Source organism: Macrobrachium nipponense, chromosome 38 (assembly GCF_015104395.2).
Source record: "Macrobrachium nipponense isolate FS-2020 chromosome 38, ASM1510439v2, whole genome shotgun sequence".
Taxonomy (NCBI): domain Eukaryota; kingdom Metazoa; phylum Arthropoda; class Malacostraca; order Decapoda; family Palaemonidae; genus Macrobrachium; species Macrobrachium nipponense.
Window position 1 is genome coordinate 5,790,572 of NC_061098.1, and position 14,808 is coordinate 5,805,379.

Consider the following 14,808-nt stretch of genomic DNA (forward strand, 5'->3'; position numbering starts at 1 on the left):
TATGACGACATTCCTATATTTCCCCCCCCCCCCCCCCCAACCCCCCCCCCCAACCCCCAAATGGACGCTCTTTCCCCCAATTTCGTACCCCCCATCCTTCCTGAGCTTAAGTAGATCCTAAGTACAGCACCTGAAAGTCTCTACATTTTAGACCTAGGCATCTTCTATCTTGTTTAAATAAGCTATTCTTTCCTGCTTGTAACCAGAAACCTTACATTTACTTTCATACCCGACCACTCCATTATAAAGATTCCTACTACTCTCGCATTCTCTGACATTGTTTTTGTCTGTCTCTGCCATAATCTTTTGCTATAAACAGTTGGCAAAGATTTTAAATTCCTGATCCCTTCACTCACACTACCTACATCCATGATAAGTATAAAAAGAAAAGGGCTATAAGCCAAACTTTGGTGTATATCAACTCTGTCAAAATTTTGTTTTACCAATGGCTGTTATTACTGCTGATCAACTGAATCTTGACTGCTAAAGGAGAGGATAAGAGAAGAATAAGAATGATGATGAAGTCACAGCAAGAAGATAAGGAAACTGAGAACAATGCCAAACACAGTGGAGTTTGTGGAGGTGCATTATGGGTCATTCGCCCCTATTTTATATAAAAAAATGTTTAGCTTTCCCAATAAAATTTTTAAATATACAACTTATTTATAAATAGTTACTATAAAGGAGAGCAGGGCAACATACAGTGCTCATTATTCTTTAAATGATGTCTAAGTTGTGATAATTAACCCTTAAACGCCGAAGCGGTAGAATAAAAATTGTCTCCAGTGTGCCGGAGGTGTTTCGGAGTGAGCGCGGAAGCGGAAAAATATTTTTTTCAAAAAATAACAGCGCACTTAGTTTTCAAGATTAAGAGTTCATTTTTGACTCCTTTTTTTGTCATTGGCTGAAGTTTTGTATGCAACCATCAGAAATGAATAAACTTATCATTATCATATATAAATAATGCGATATATGATAGCGCAAAAACGAAATTTCATATATAATTGTATTCAAATCGAGCTGTGCGCAAAAACGTTAAAGGTAACAAGTTACTTTTTTTTCGTTGTAATGTACACTAAATTGCGATCATTTTGGTATATAACACATTGTAAAACGATAAAAGCAACACAGAGAAAATATTATCACAAAATAATGCATGAATTCATAACGTGCAGACGTGAACAAGTATTTTTTTTTAAAATTCACCATAAATCTAAATTTTGTCCTAGAGACTTCCAATTTCTTTCAAAATGAAGACAAACGATTGAATATTACTATACAATTGCAGTTTTCGACCATATCTGACAAGTTAAAGTTAACCGAATGTCGAATTTTTTTATATATTTTTAATTATATGCAATTATTTCGGAAATCAGAAAAGCTACAACCTTCAAATATTTTTAGTTTTATTCTAAATGAAATTGCGCAAATTTTCATATATAAAACTCTATGAAATGGCCAATATGAAACGGAGCAAATATTCCGAGAATGGGACGTACGCATTTCGGAGATTTGTGGCGGAGATCCGCGCGCGGAGGGGAAGGAAGAAAGTTTTTTTTTAAATTCACCATAAATATAAATATTGTGCTAGAGACTTCGAATTTGTTTCAAGATGAAAATAAATGACTGAATATTACTAGACTGTAAGAGTTTTAGCTTACAATTGCGTTTTTCGACCATTTCGGTAGAGTCAAAGTTGACCGAACATGGTTTTTTTTTTTCTATTTATCGTGATTTATATGCAAATATTTCAAAAATGAGAAAAGCTACAACCTTCAATTATTTATTGTTGTATTCTACATGAAATTGCGCACATTTTCATATCTAAAACTTTATGTAACGGCTAATTTAAAATGGTGCAAACATTACCACAATCGCACGTATGATTTTTTCGGAAGAGTTACCGCGCGGACGTAAAGAAAATGTTATTTTTTTCATAAATCGAAATATTGTGCTAGAGACTTCCAATTTGTTGCAAAATTAAGGTAAATGATTGAATATTACTAGAATATAAGAGTTTTAGCTTACAATTGCGTTTTTCGACCATTTCGGTAGAGTCAAAGGTGACCGAAGGTTGAAAATTGGTCACTTATCATTTTTTATATGAAAATATTTCAAAATTGTTAAAAGCTACAACCATGGGTTGTTTTTAGTTGTATTGTGCATGAAAACGCGCACATTTCCATATATAAAACTTTATGTAACGGCTAATTTTAAAATGGTGCAAACATTACCACAATCGCATGTATGATTTTTTTCGGAAGAGTTACCGCGCGGACGTAAGGAAAAAGTTTTTTCATAAATTCACCATAAATCGAAATATTGTGCTAGAGATTTCCAATTAGTTGCAAAATGAAGGTAAATGATTGATTATTACTAAACTATAAGAGTTTTAGTTTACAATTGCGTTTTTTGACCATTTCGGTAGAGTCAAAGTTGACCGAAGGTTGAAATTTTGGCACTTACTATTTATATGAAAATATCTCAAAACTGATAAAAGCTACAATCATGAGTATTTTTTTGTTGTATTCTACATAAAAATGCGCAAATTTCATATATAATACTCCATGTAAAGGCTAATTTAAAATGTACAAAAAATTATGTCAAAGTGACGAAATAATTTCTGAGATGTGTCACAGATACTTTTTAGTGCGGCAAGAAAGAAATTCGCGCTTGCGCGCCTGCGTAACGTGCATTGAAAACTATGTAAACTATGGGTGCATTGAAACTATGTAAACTGCATTCTTATTGCATTTTTCATAAAAAAAACTTCAAATATTGATTATTTGCATTTTTGGTGTCATATTTCATCTGCCAGATGAGCGTTGTAGGCATCGTAACCCTGGAAATAATGTCTGATGAATATAATTGAGAAGCGCCTTAACCTCGGAACGTCGTAACCCGGGACTGCCTATACTACTAGGAAACATATTTCATTCAAGTAATCATGGTGGTAACTTGAAAGGCGCATGCACATTAGTAAAGCAAATACAATAAACCAACACACTACGCACAAAAGATAATGGACAAAAGAAAAATATTAACTATAACACTTTATTAAATTACTGTAATATACACATAGATGCACATTGGCTAACTTGCAATCTATTATTAAATTTGGTCAACAAGCTTGAAATTTTTATGCTGAGGCTTTGGCCAGATATGGAAATAAGTTTTTGTAAATTGGAATACTGCCATCTTGATATTCAGCGTAAAATCTCTTTGATTTCCTTATGATTCCAGTTAGGATTTAACTTTTCTGTTGTCAATGAAGACAGTTCCAGGTTCTTTGCAAACAAACTTCTGTCATTCAATGCCCACCTGAAATTGAGTAGAAATTGAGAGTTGACAAATTAAAAGAAAAGTTTTTTTTTTTAGGAACAAAATCAATTTTCTCATACACACCATTTCTTATGTAATTACTCTAATCTTGTGGTCAGAAAGAGAAGGTTACCAGTAACTGTTTGAGCTTGCTGTCACACCTCCCTGTGTGCCTGAAAAATTAAGTTTCATTTATTTATTCTTAATTACCTGCATTATAACTACTGTACTGTACTGGGCTTATTGAAGAAGAAAAGAGGAAGTAAAGCTTCAGGGAACAGAGATGAGAATGCTGGGGGGATTATGGGAATACCACTGCTTGAGAGATTGGAAAATGATGAAATAAGAAGAGCAGGCTTAGTAAAGTTTTCAGACGTGATAAGAGTCATAATTGAGATGGTATGGACATGTGTTAAGGATGGATGATGAGGAGGGAGTGAAGAGGGCTTGGTAAGAACCTGTTAGAGGAAGAAGATTGAGAGGGAGACAGAGAATTAGACAGAGAGATAAAGTGAAGGGAGATATGGAAAGAAGAGGTTTGGTGGAGGACCATGCCTTTGATAGAAGGCAGTGGAGAGGGTGCAGCAGGCAACCGACCCCTTAATGCATGGATAAGGATAGGAAAGAAGACTGGGATCACTGATGAAAAATTTCATTTTTTATAAGTCAATAAAGTGATGATCATCATCACCATTTCCAAAGCTGTAAGGCACAAAAGAGCCCTTTGAAATTCTGATGTGTGTCTTTCCTGTGCTTTCACTTTCCCATGCTTCTGCTCATTTGAAGCCTCACGTCTTGTTGCTCACATCCATGTAGGTCTGAGTCTTAAAGCTCTTCTACTTCCCAGAGGACACCAGCTGACACTATCATATACTATGTAAACTCCAGGTGTTTTGCATAAGACTTCCAACCCATCTATATCTCCCTTTCATTATTACCTCATCTACATATGGAACTTCTGAAATTTCCCTTATGGCACAATTTCTTTTTATCATGCCCCCAGACTATTAATAGTGCTTGTAAAGTTTTATTCTCAAACTTACAATCTTATAGATGTAGTTTTATTCATCAATAAGATATCCGGTAATAAATGATTGAATGATCAGGAGAAAAAAAATTAATAATGTACACAATAAAATGATATTGTTAAACTACAATAAAGTTTTGTACATACTTACCTGGCAGATATATACTTAGCTATAGTCTCCGACGTTCCCGACAGAATTTCAAATCTCGCGGCACACGCGACAGGTAGGTCAGGTGGTCTACCTTACCCGCCGCTGGGTGGCGGATGTACGAACCAATCCCCCTTACTTGTCGGATTTTTCTCTTCCACCTGTCTCCTGAGGGGAGGCTGGGTGGGCCATTAATCGTATATATCTGCCAGGTAAGTATGTACAAAACTTTATTGTAGTTTAACAATATAATTTTTGTACATGAATTTCCCTGACAGATATATACTTAGCTGATTGGCACCCTTGGTGGAGGGTAAGAGACAGCTAAATAATACAGGTAAGACGGGAAACAACTAATGTTGTAGGATATAAAAACCTTGGTTCTCACCTTTTCAGGATGAAGACTTCATAGATACTGTCTCTGAGTCTGCATTGCCTGGAGAGCTACAGCTAGGACGTGACCTGATGCTGAAAGACTCTCGGATTTACCACGGGATATGTGATCCCCTATTGTGGTAGAATCCAAGTCGGATGCTGTTAAAGGGGACCTTGTCCGCTTACATAACAGATCCTTACCACTACCTCTGCAAGGAGCCCAAAAACCCACCAGACCACCTAACCAAAATACAAAGTGGGTTAATATTACGACAAAAAAGAGGTGCCATCCTGCAACCTCTTTCAGACAACCAAAAAACACAAATATAAAATAAAGGGTAACAAATAAAAAATTTACACAGGATAAGTTTCAGCTCCCTGCCCCAGCACCGAATCCGCCGATACAAAAGGGCCCCCCAAGGCGAAGCATTTATCATACTGATTTTTACTCGCGTAGGTAGTGGTTTGCGAAACCGATTGGCATCTCCAAAAGTCGCCTCCATCAAGTTCACACAGACATATTTTTCCTGAAATGCAAGCGAAGTTTGCAATGGCTCTCACCTCGTGAGCTTTCACTTTCAGTAGTCTAAAATGCTCTTCCTTACAGGCAACATGTGCCTCTGTAATAAGGCTTCTCAGAAAGAAGGAAAAAGCATTTTTCGACATGGGCCGAGTGGGGTCCTTCACGGAGCACCAAAGCACATCTTGATTAGCCTTAAGTTGTTCCTTCCTCTTAAGGAAATACTTCATAATTCTCATAGGGAAAAGAGTTCTTTCAGGCTCTTCCCCTACCAGAAAAAGATAAACTACGAACTTCAAATCTCCTGGGCCAAGGGCGTGATGGGTTTTTCATTCTTTGCAAGAAAACCTGGAAGAAACGAACACACCATAGAATCTTCCTTAAACCCGACATTGCCCTCAATAGCTTGGAGCTCACTTACCCTCTTAGCTGTAGCTAGGGCCAAAAAGGAAGAGAGCCTTCTTCGTCAGGTCCTTGAAAGAGGCTAAGCCAGGAGGTTCGAATCTAGACGATCCAAGGATTGTAGAACTACGTCTAGATTCCAGTTCGGTACCACATGAAGCTTAATGGTTTCAAATGATCTAATAAGATCATGCAGGTCCTTATCATCGGATATATTTAAGCCTCTATGCCGAAATACTGCCGCCAGCATACTGCGGTATCCCTTAATAGTTGACACAACAAGATGACACTCTTCCTTTGAGGAAAATAAGGAAATCCGCAATTTGGGTCACAGAGGTACTGGAAGAGGAAATGTTCTTCCTCTTGCACCAACGTCTGAAGACATACCCACATTTGACTGGTATACACGCAAGGTGGAAGGTCTCCTCGCTCTTGCGATTGTTTTAGCAGCTGTTGCTGAAAAGCCTTTTGCTCTGACAGACTTGGACAGTCTGAAGCCAGTCAGACTGAGAGCGAGGAGATTTTTGTTGTACCTGTCGAAGTGGGGTTGTCTGAGTAGATCGCTCCTTAGCGGGAGCGATCTTGGAAGGTCCACTAACCATTCCAGTACCTCTGGCGTCCCCCAGGTGAGGCAAAGGAGGCCGCGACGTCGGATGGATGTTTCTGGACCGCCGCCTGAATTTTGTGTTATCTGACCAGCACCCAGCTACCTGTCCTCGAAATAAATGCCAAAACACGCTGGGAAGCTGTGCCGTGATTAGTCTGTTAATGGCGTTTGGTGTCATCCTCTCAATGGAGTTTTCAGAGACCTAAACTGTGGCACTGTATTGAGTCCATTAAAGGTTCTCTGAAGTGAGCAGCCGTAATTAGTCCGTTAAAGGCTGGGCCTAAACTGCTGCGCCACCAACTCTGGGAGGTCACCAGTTGTGAGGACCTGGGATTAAGACAGGTAGCTGGGATACTGATGATTTATTTACAGACAAACTGGGTTGACATAGACAGGTGTGGACGGACAAGTAGTACAGACTCGCACCGTGAACAGAAATGACTTTGAGACAGTAGATTTGTGTTTTCTTACAAACATACATTCGATATATTAAGGCGTACAAATAATGGAATTGCATGTGTTATACATCGGCGGAAAGGCTGCGGAATGCTCTATCGAATGGCAGTAAGAACAACGCGACTTGATGATTGGATACAATGAAAATAGGGAAAAAGCATTGTCCTTACAACTGTCCTTTTTCTTTGATGATCCACATTAACCGTTTGGCTGTGAAACAGAGAAAAATTCCCAAACATTCAGGAAATTTCACAACTTGGTGATAGCGCACATCATCACTGATATCATCCAACCTTGCAGCCCAAATGATGTAATTTTTATGATTGGCTTCCTGACTGTGTAAATGAAGAATTCATCTGATGCGGCAACATGGAGAAAGTCAGCTACATCCCAATCTTTAAGAAATGAACCACAAAACCATGCACGGTCTTCTCTCTGTTGCTGAGTGATGTTGGGCTTGCTGATAACATGAAATGGCTTGATATCAGATTTTTTCAACTCATGATATACAGTACTATAACTTCTCTTCTTTCCCCTTTTTGTTTCTGGTTCAAGTACCAATTTACATAAAGACTTTCTTGGTCTACCAAATGCCTCAACTATGATGTCTTTTGACTCCTGAGAAAGGACTTTAGCCCTTACAAGATTCTCACTCTTTTCACGATGACAGTCATATTAATGTGTTTAGCTATCCAGGAACGTGAAAAGAAGGATGCGCCAGCATCCCTGGCCTCTCTGAAGGTTATAGCCCGGATTCTGTCAATCCATCTGATTTCCTCCAAGTTGTTAGCCATGGCTGTATCTAACCGTCACTCAGTTTGAAAATACAAGACATGTAAAATGAAAAATGACTTAATAGAAACTTAAGATAATGTACTTGGAGATAGCCTATAGCAGAAAACTTCATAACTTTCCAATTGTTCTGTGGAGTTTGGGGGGGGGGGGGGGGCCTCTAATTTCGAAACACCAGTAGTATACTACATAAAAAATTAGTCAATGACTGAACACTTGAAAATGGAATTCAAATTTTCATCATCTCTATGAAATTTTCAGTTTTAAAACAATTTGATGATCTAGTGCGGTTACACAGTACTGTAGGAGTGCTGCATATTTTATTGGAATACAACATTCTTTAAAACTACTGTGATTCAAATTGACCGTCCGCCACAGAATTGTACAAGGAATTTACAGCCACATAACATGGATTCCCCGAAAATGACTTTGTGGTTAATCAAAAGGTGTGGGCTTACTTTGTTCTGTTACTGAATTGGGACGAATTTAGATTCCAGGTGATTAATGGTCGCTGAACGCATTTATTCAAAAGAATTCTTATTATTTCTATGTTCTCAAATAATAAGATAATTGTGAATTTCATATTTACATCCCATTTTAATGTGTTACAAGAAGTCTCAAATATTTCCGACGTTCAGAAAGCTGCCTGCATATTAAATTAAACATATACGCAACGTCTTACTAAGGTTGCGTTCACACCAAACGCGTCGCGTCGAGTCGCGCTAATTCATGGCTAGTGTCATTTTCGCCTTAAGAGGAATAGGGATGTTGGTGTTTCTACTTTGTTTTCATATTGCATTTCAGTTTACGAACGCGAGTTATGTTCTGATAAAATTGTACTCCTTTATATCTTTTTTCACTTTATGTAGGACAAAATGTAATATAATTAAATTTCAGTTCATCTTTTCTTTGTATCCATATGATATACATTTAAAATCTTAAAACTTACTATAGTTTTTTAAAAATGTTTATGGTTGAGTAGTTAATTATATGATATATATATATATATATATATATATATAGATATATATATATATATATATATATATATATATATATATATATCTTGATGTTTCGGCTAATTCGTTTAGAATTGTATCTTTTAATTAGTTATCGTGTAAAATTCAATAAAAATGAAACTTGCCTTAGAAAATTGGCCATTTTTCCCCTAAGTTGCAATTGCCCACCCCCCCTGTAGGTAGTATTGTTTTTCTTATAGACAAAAAAGTAAATAAAGGAAAATCCCAAATTTATTTTAACAGATAAGATTAAAAAAATCACGGCATGGAGAGAGAGAGAGAGAGCGCGAGAGATGAGAGAAGAGAGAGAGAGAGAGAGAGTTGGAGAGAGAGCACGAGGGAGAGAGAGGAGAATCAGACAAAGAAGATACGTACTGCAAAAAAATCCCTGAGAGTGAGAGAGATTTCAGCAATTTTTAACACCAAGATACAAGGCAGAGTTAAAAAAATGTTCAGAATATTTCCTACCATATTTTGATAAATCAAAATATATGTCGTGGAATATAGAAAATCAACGAAAATCGAGAGGGAATGAGAGGAGAATATGTGAACTGGGTATGTCCAGATATTGTTCGAAATACGGAGAGAAGTCTAACGCAGGAATAGTCATCTTGTTTATTGTGGCTGCATATTAACCTTGGTGAGGTTTCTTCCCCCTGACTACTGTGATGGAGTTGCGGACAGCTCAAGGGGAAGGAACTGAAGGGGAGAATTGCGGCTTGGCAAGACACCATCCGGTGCCAGAGAGAGCAGCAGGCGAACTTGGACAGGATAATTCTTCAGCTGCAAGAGAGGCTCGACAACAATGAAGAGATTCAGAAGGCGGGCGGGGGAAGGGAAGAACACGCTCTGTGATCCAGATCACTCAGGAGGTGTTGCAACAGCAGGCCTGGCAAGAAAGAGCCTATTCGCTCGAAGCTAACGCATTGTTCCTGAAGAGGGAGAACGACCAAGAAAGAAGGAAAATCGGCAGCTGGAAGACAAGATCCTCAAGATCACGGATGAAAATCAGCAGCTGATGGAAAAGACAAAGGAAATTGGGGAGAGAAACGATGCCCTATGTGAGAGGATAAGGGAACTAACAGTGCGGTTGGCAGAGGCAAACTACCGGGATGAGAGGCAAGAGGAACTCGTACGACGAAGGAGAAAGACCCGCAGTTAAAAAGTGAAGGAGCGGCCCAGGTGGCAAGGCTCGTCCAGGACAAAAGGACGCGACAGAAAAGCGCGAATCCAGAAGGAAAGACGCCGAGGTCAGGTTTGTGTAGAAAAATATGTATTTAATTCCTTTTTAATTTTACTAGTTCTAAAAAAAAATATGCATTATCACTACGGCATCAGTATTAAAGTGCTTTACCTATGTAATTACTTAACTAGTCAATTTTAAAATTAACGTAATTTTCATAAATAGCTTTTCTCGTCTAATCCTTTTAAATGGTTGTTGCCGTGAACAAACCACCAATTTTAATGCGGAAAATGTTTTCTTTGTTTAACGAGTGACGGAGAACCGCAGTACCTGTCAAGAACTTAACAACAGCAGTCTTCAGCAGAAGTTCCAGTCATACTTACCGTGGATTAAACTTTGAAGTGATTAGTGACATATGGATCTTATCATTTGCATCACGGTCATGTGTTACGCAAATATGGAATAATTCTATCAAGTTACCATTGGACCCGGACCTGCCAAAGGGGAACCCGCTTACCTATCTCCTAAATCACACTAAAAACAAGGTGAGAGAAAAGCTATTTTTTCTTTGTTTTTTAAACTGTCCAGATCTTTACTTTTATTCCTGCAGCTTTAATGGATGCTTATGTGATAAGTGTATTATTATCTATACTTATCCAAATTATACGCACCTACTATAATTACCTTACATATAAGTGAATTACACTTATTCATACTTCTAGTTACTTTGTTTAATTATATTTCATTAGTCAATTTACTATTAATTGTATTGAATTCTGTTTGTTTTTACGCTCATTTTGACGTTTTGTTTACTGGGATAGAAATATACTTTACATTTTACTTGTTTACTTTTGGCTGTTATGTTTCATTGGGGTAGTTGCGTCCGATTCTGTTCATACATGAAATCTTAAGATTTCCTCTGTTCACTATTTCAGATGTGTTTGTATACTTTCGGATTCATTTCATTGGCCTCCGGATGATGCAGCCAAGTACTCACTTCCTATCCTTATGGTCACGTCAAGTGTTTGTTTGTCATTCAGAAGTTATTTTTGTGGTTCGATGATATACATTACAATTAAATTCATTGTAACTTATACTTTATTATTTAATATATCCTATATTAACTTATAAATTTAATAAATTACCTTATCATTAAAATCTGTATAGAATTCATTTTTATACATGGCGACCGTGACAGGATCTGGAAGTTGAGTGGGTGCTGCGTTTTCCCCGGAGGTAGGTTTCGGGTCCCATGGTGATAATTTGCATAAAATTTACTTTAAGTTACTTTTTGTGATTACTGTTTATACACTTCTGCTATATTAGTACTGCATTTTATTGTTTTACTGTGGTCTATTGTTACTTATATATTAGTCAAGATGACTGAACTGAAGAGATTAATAACTTCTCGGAAGTTTGTAAGAAAGTCTGTTACGGAGTCGTTTGATCGACGTGATCAGTTCATCTTACTGAAGCTTCAGATAACTGGCACTTGAGTCTAAGTTGACTGACAACATGGCACGTTTGAAGGAATTGGATCTTCAGATACAGGGTATAAAATGGAGCTCTGAAGAAAACGAAAGTGAACTGATGGAGGAATTGGAGGCCTGTGAAAATTATCAAGACAAACTACGTTCGTCTTTATTTAAGCTCCAATCGCCTGTACCGACTACACCATCACCCCCAACTCCAGCTCTTCTTCCCCTTTTGATGAGACCAACGGCTCCTTACCTCGATACTCTGGTCAAGAGAACGAAGATCTAACTAAATTTCTATCTCAATTTGAGGCAGTTATCAACAGGGTGGGATGAATATTCTGACTACGAAAAGCTTTTACTCCTAAAGCAGCAGATAACTGGAAGAGCCTTGGTTTTGATAGATTCCTTGGAGTCTCATAACCAAGGATATAGTAAAGCAAAGGAGCTCTTAGAAAAGGCACTTGCTTCTCCAGACGTTCAGAAATTCAGCACCACAAGCAGCTATCTGAGCTAAACTTGGACAAATGTGGTGACCCATTTGAATATGTATCCAAAGTTAAAGTATAATAGAGAATGTCCGTAAGTTGAATGTTACTATTGATTATATTTTGCAATACTTTGTGTGGACAGGTCTAAATGAGAAGTTCAGGAATTTACTGATAAATATTACTAACCATACATGGCCTTCAATTGAAGAGATTGGTGATAACTTCTTCACTGCCTGCACAAGATACCATCACCATAAGAAGAAAGGGAAAGTAACAGATCATTCTGTGGATATGGCAATAAATGTGAACTTCACACCAGAGGGAACTAGTGGAGTTACTGCAAAATGTTATCCATGCTCCTTGTGTAGCACAGTCCAAGAAAAGGCTAGCCATAACATCAGAGATTGTACGAACTTTATTTCTCCGGTTTCCAAAGTTGAGAAATTGAAGAGTATCGATGGATGTACTAGATGTGGCCTGGCATCACATTCTACTGAAAAGTGCAGATACAAATTTAGAGATCGGTGTGTAAATTGCAAAGGTTTTCATTGGAATTACTTGTGCACTCGTCCAGGGGAAAATCAATCCAATGACATTGGTCAAAAGAATCTGGACCTTAACAAGAAAAAGTTCCATGAAAAAAACAAGGGCAAGAAAGACACAAAGGCTAAAACTCCTGCGGAAAGATCCCAGAATAACATTACTACTATTACAGAGGCTTTGAATAACTCAAGTGAGGGAGATACGATTCTTCCAACCTTCACGTGTAACATAAGTGGATTCAATGTGCGTTGTATGAAAGACAGTGGATGTCAATCCAATTTCATATCTGAAGAGTTGGCAAGCAGATTGAATCTACCAGTCATACGAGAGAGTGTTAAACTTACTGTGAATGGTATCAATGTCCCTAGAAGTTATGACACCAAAATTGTCGAGGTGGAAATGAAATTTGACAGGGATTCAAGAGTCATTTATGCATTGTGCCTTCCTAATATAAATATTACTTTGAATCTTCCCAAGTTGAACAGAGTGTTAATGGATTTCTGTCAAAAGGATATAAATTGGCAGATACAAGACTTTTGGATGGTTCAGAAGATATTTCTGATATCCAGCTTATTTTGGGATCAAAATCCAGCTATTGCATACCTGAGACTGAAATTGTATTCGGAGAGAAATCTATATATTCAAGAACTCCTCATGGTGTAGTGTTAAAGGGAGCAACTGAGACTATTTTACATGATCTGCCTTATTTACCATATGCCCCTGAAAGTCCTCCTCGTCTTCCTACATTTCGATAACTAATAGAACCCAGACTACCTGCCTCAGAAGAAGCTAAGTTTTATCAAACCTCTGATATAGATTTTGGTAAAATCGAAAATAGGAATGAATCATTTGTTTTGGAAGGAGAGGATGATGAAGTCTGTGGGTTAGTTGATATTGACAAGGATGTACTTGATTCTGTTTGTGACCAAGCATTACATAGAGAGACTTCAATGTACTCTGAAACTGTTGAAATCCATACTCAGTTGGTCAATTACGTTTTAGAGAAAACTACAAGGAATAGTGAAGGGAGGCTGGTGATGCCATTACTCTGGAACCCTAGAGTTTCTCACCTTTTGGGACATAACTTCAATATATCAGAGAAAATACTGTCAAGCCTGCAAAGAAAATTGCAAGGAAATTTAGACGATAAACTGAAGCAGATAAATATGGTATTTAAGGAGCAAGCGGATGCTGGAATAATTGAGAGAATTGAAAATTTAGATCAATTCAAGAAGGAGATCCAGAGTCCAGTTTCATGCCTTTTATGGGCATCTTTAAGCCTGATCGTGAGACCACAAAATGTAGGGTTGTGTTCCTATTCCAATTTGAGTGACAAAGGAAGTATGAATCACAATCAAACTATGCATGCAGGTCCAACATTAAATCAGAAACTCTCCACTTCCATTATCAATTTGAGGTTTCGGAAGCAAACTATGTTGCTTTGATATAAAGAAGGCATTCAACAATATAGGTCTTGAGGAAGTCGACCAAAATCGCCTTTGTTTTTTGTGGTTTAGAAATCTTGAAGAGGGAGATTTTTCAATTATTGGCTATAAGAATAGTAGACTTCCTTTTGGACTTAGATGTTCACCTGCATTATTAATGCTTGGATTATACAAGATATTGATACTGGATTCTACGAATGATTCTTTTCCATTGATGAAACTCAAGAGAACCATTTATCAGTTGTCTTATATGGACAACTGTGCATTTACGGCAGAAACGTCGGAGTGTTTGTTGTGGATGTATACAATGTTGGAGGATATTTTCAGTCCATATAAGTTTTCACTTCAGCAGTTTTTCGTCTAATGACATGTCATTACAGAAAGAAATTGACAAAAATTCAGGAAACAGAGACTCCAACAAAAAGTAAACTGCTGGGACTTGAGTGGGATCGAATGAGTGATAACATTGTCTACAAAACCCATACAACTGGATATAAATTCATCAACTAAAAGAGAAGTTTTATCTACTATAGCTTCACAGTTCGATCTTCTTCAATTTCAACGGACCTATACTGAATCGAGCCAGATTGTTTCTACACAGATTGCAGTGTAGACCAGAACTAGATTGGGATGAAAAACTTACTGCTCCTTTGATCAATGAATGGAAGAATATCTGCAAGCAGGCCAATTCTGCACCTTCTGTAGAGTTCCCACGGAATTTTGGTGCTCGTACTGACAAATATAAATTGGTTGGGTTTGCTGATAGTAGTAAGGTTCTGTTTGGCACTGCAGTGTATCTGTATAACATAAATACAAATAATATCTACTTTATTTTAGCAAGAAATAAACTGGTGAGTAAACAATTGGAGTCAAAATCCAATACCAAGCTTGGAATTGCAAGCTCTTGCATTAACCGTTGAAACTGTAAAGGATTTGAAGAATGAACTTTCAGGAATTGGTTGCATTGATCCTATTGAGATAGTTGGATGTGAAGTCTACTCTGA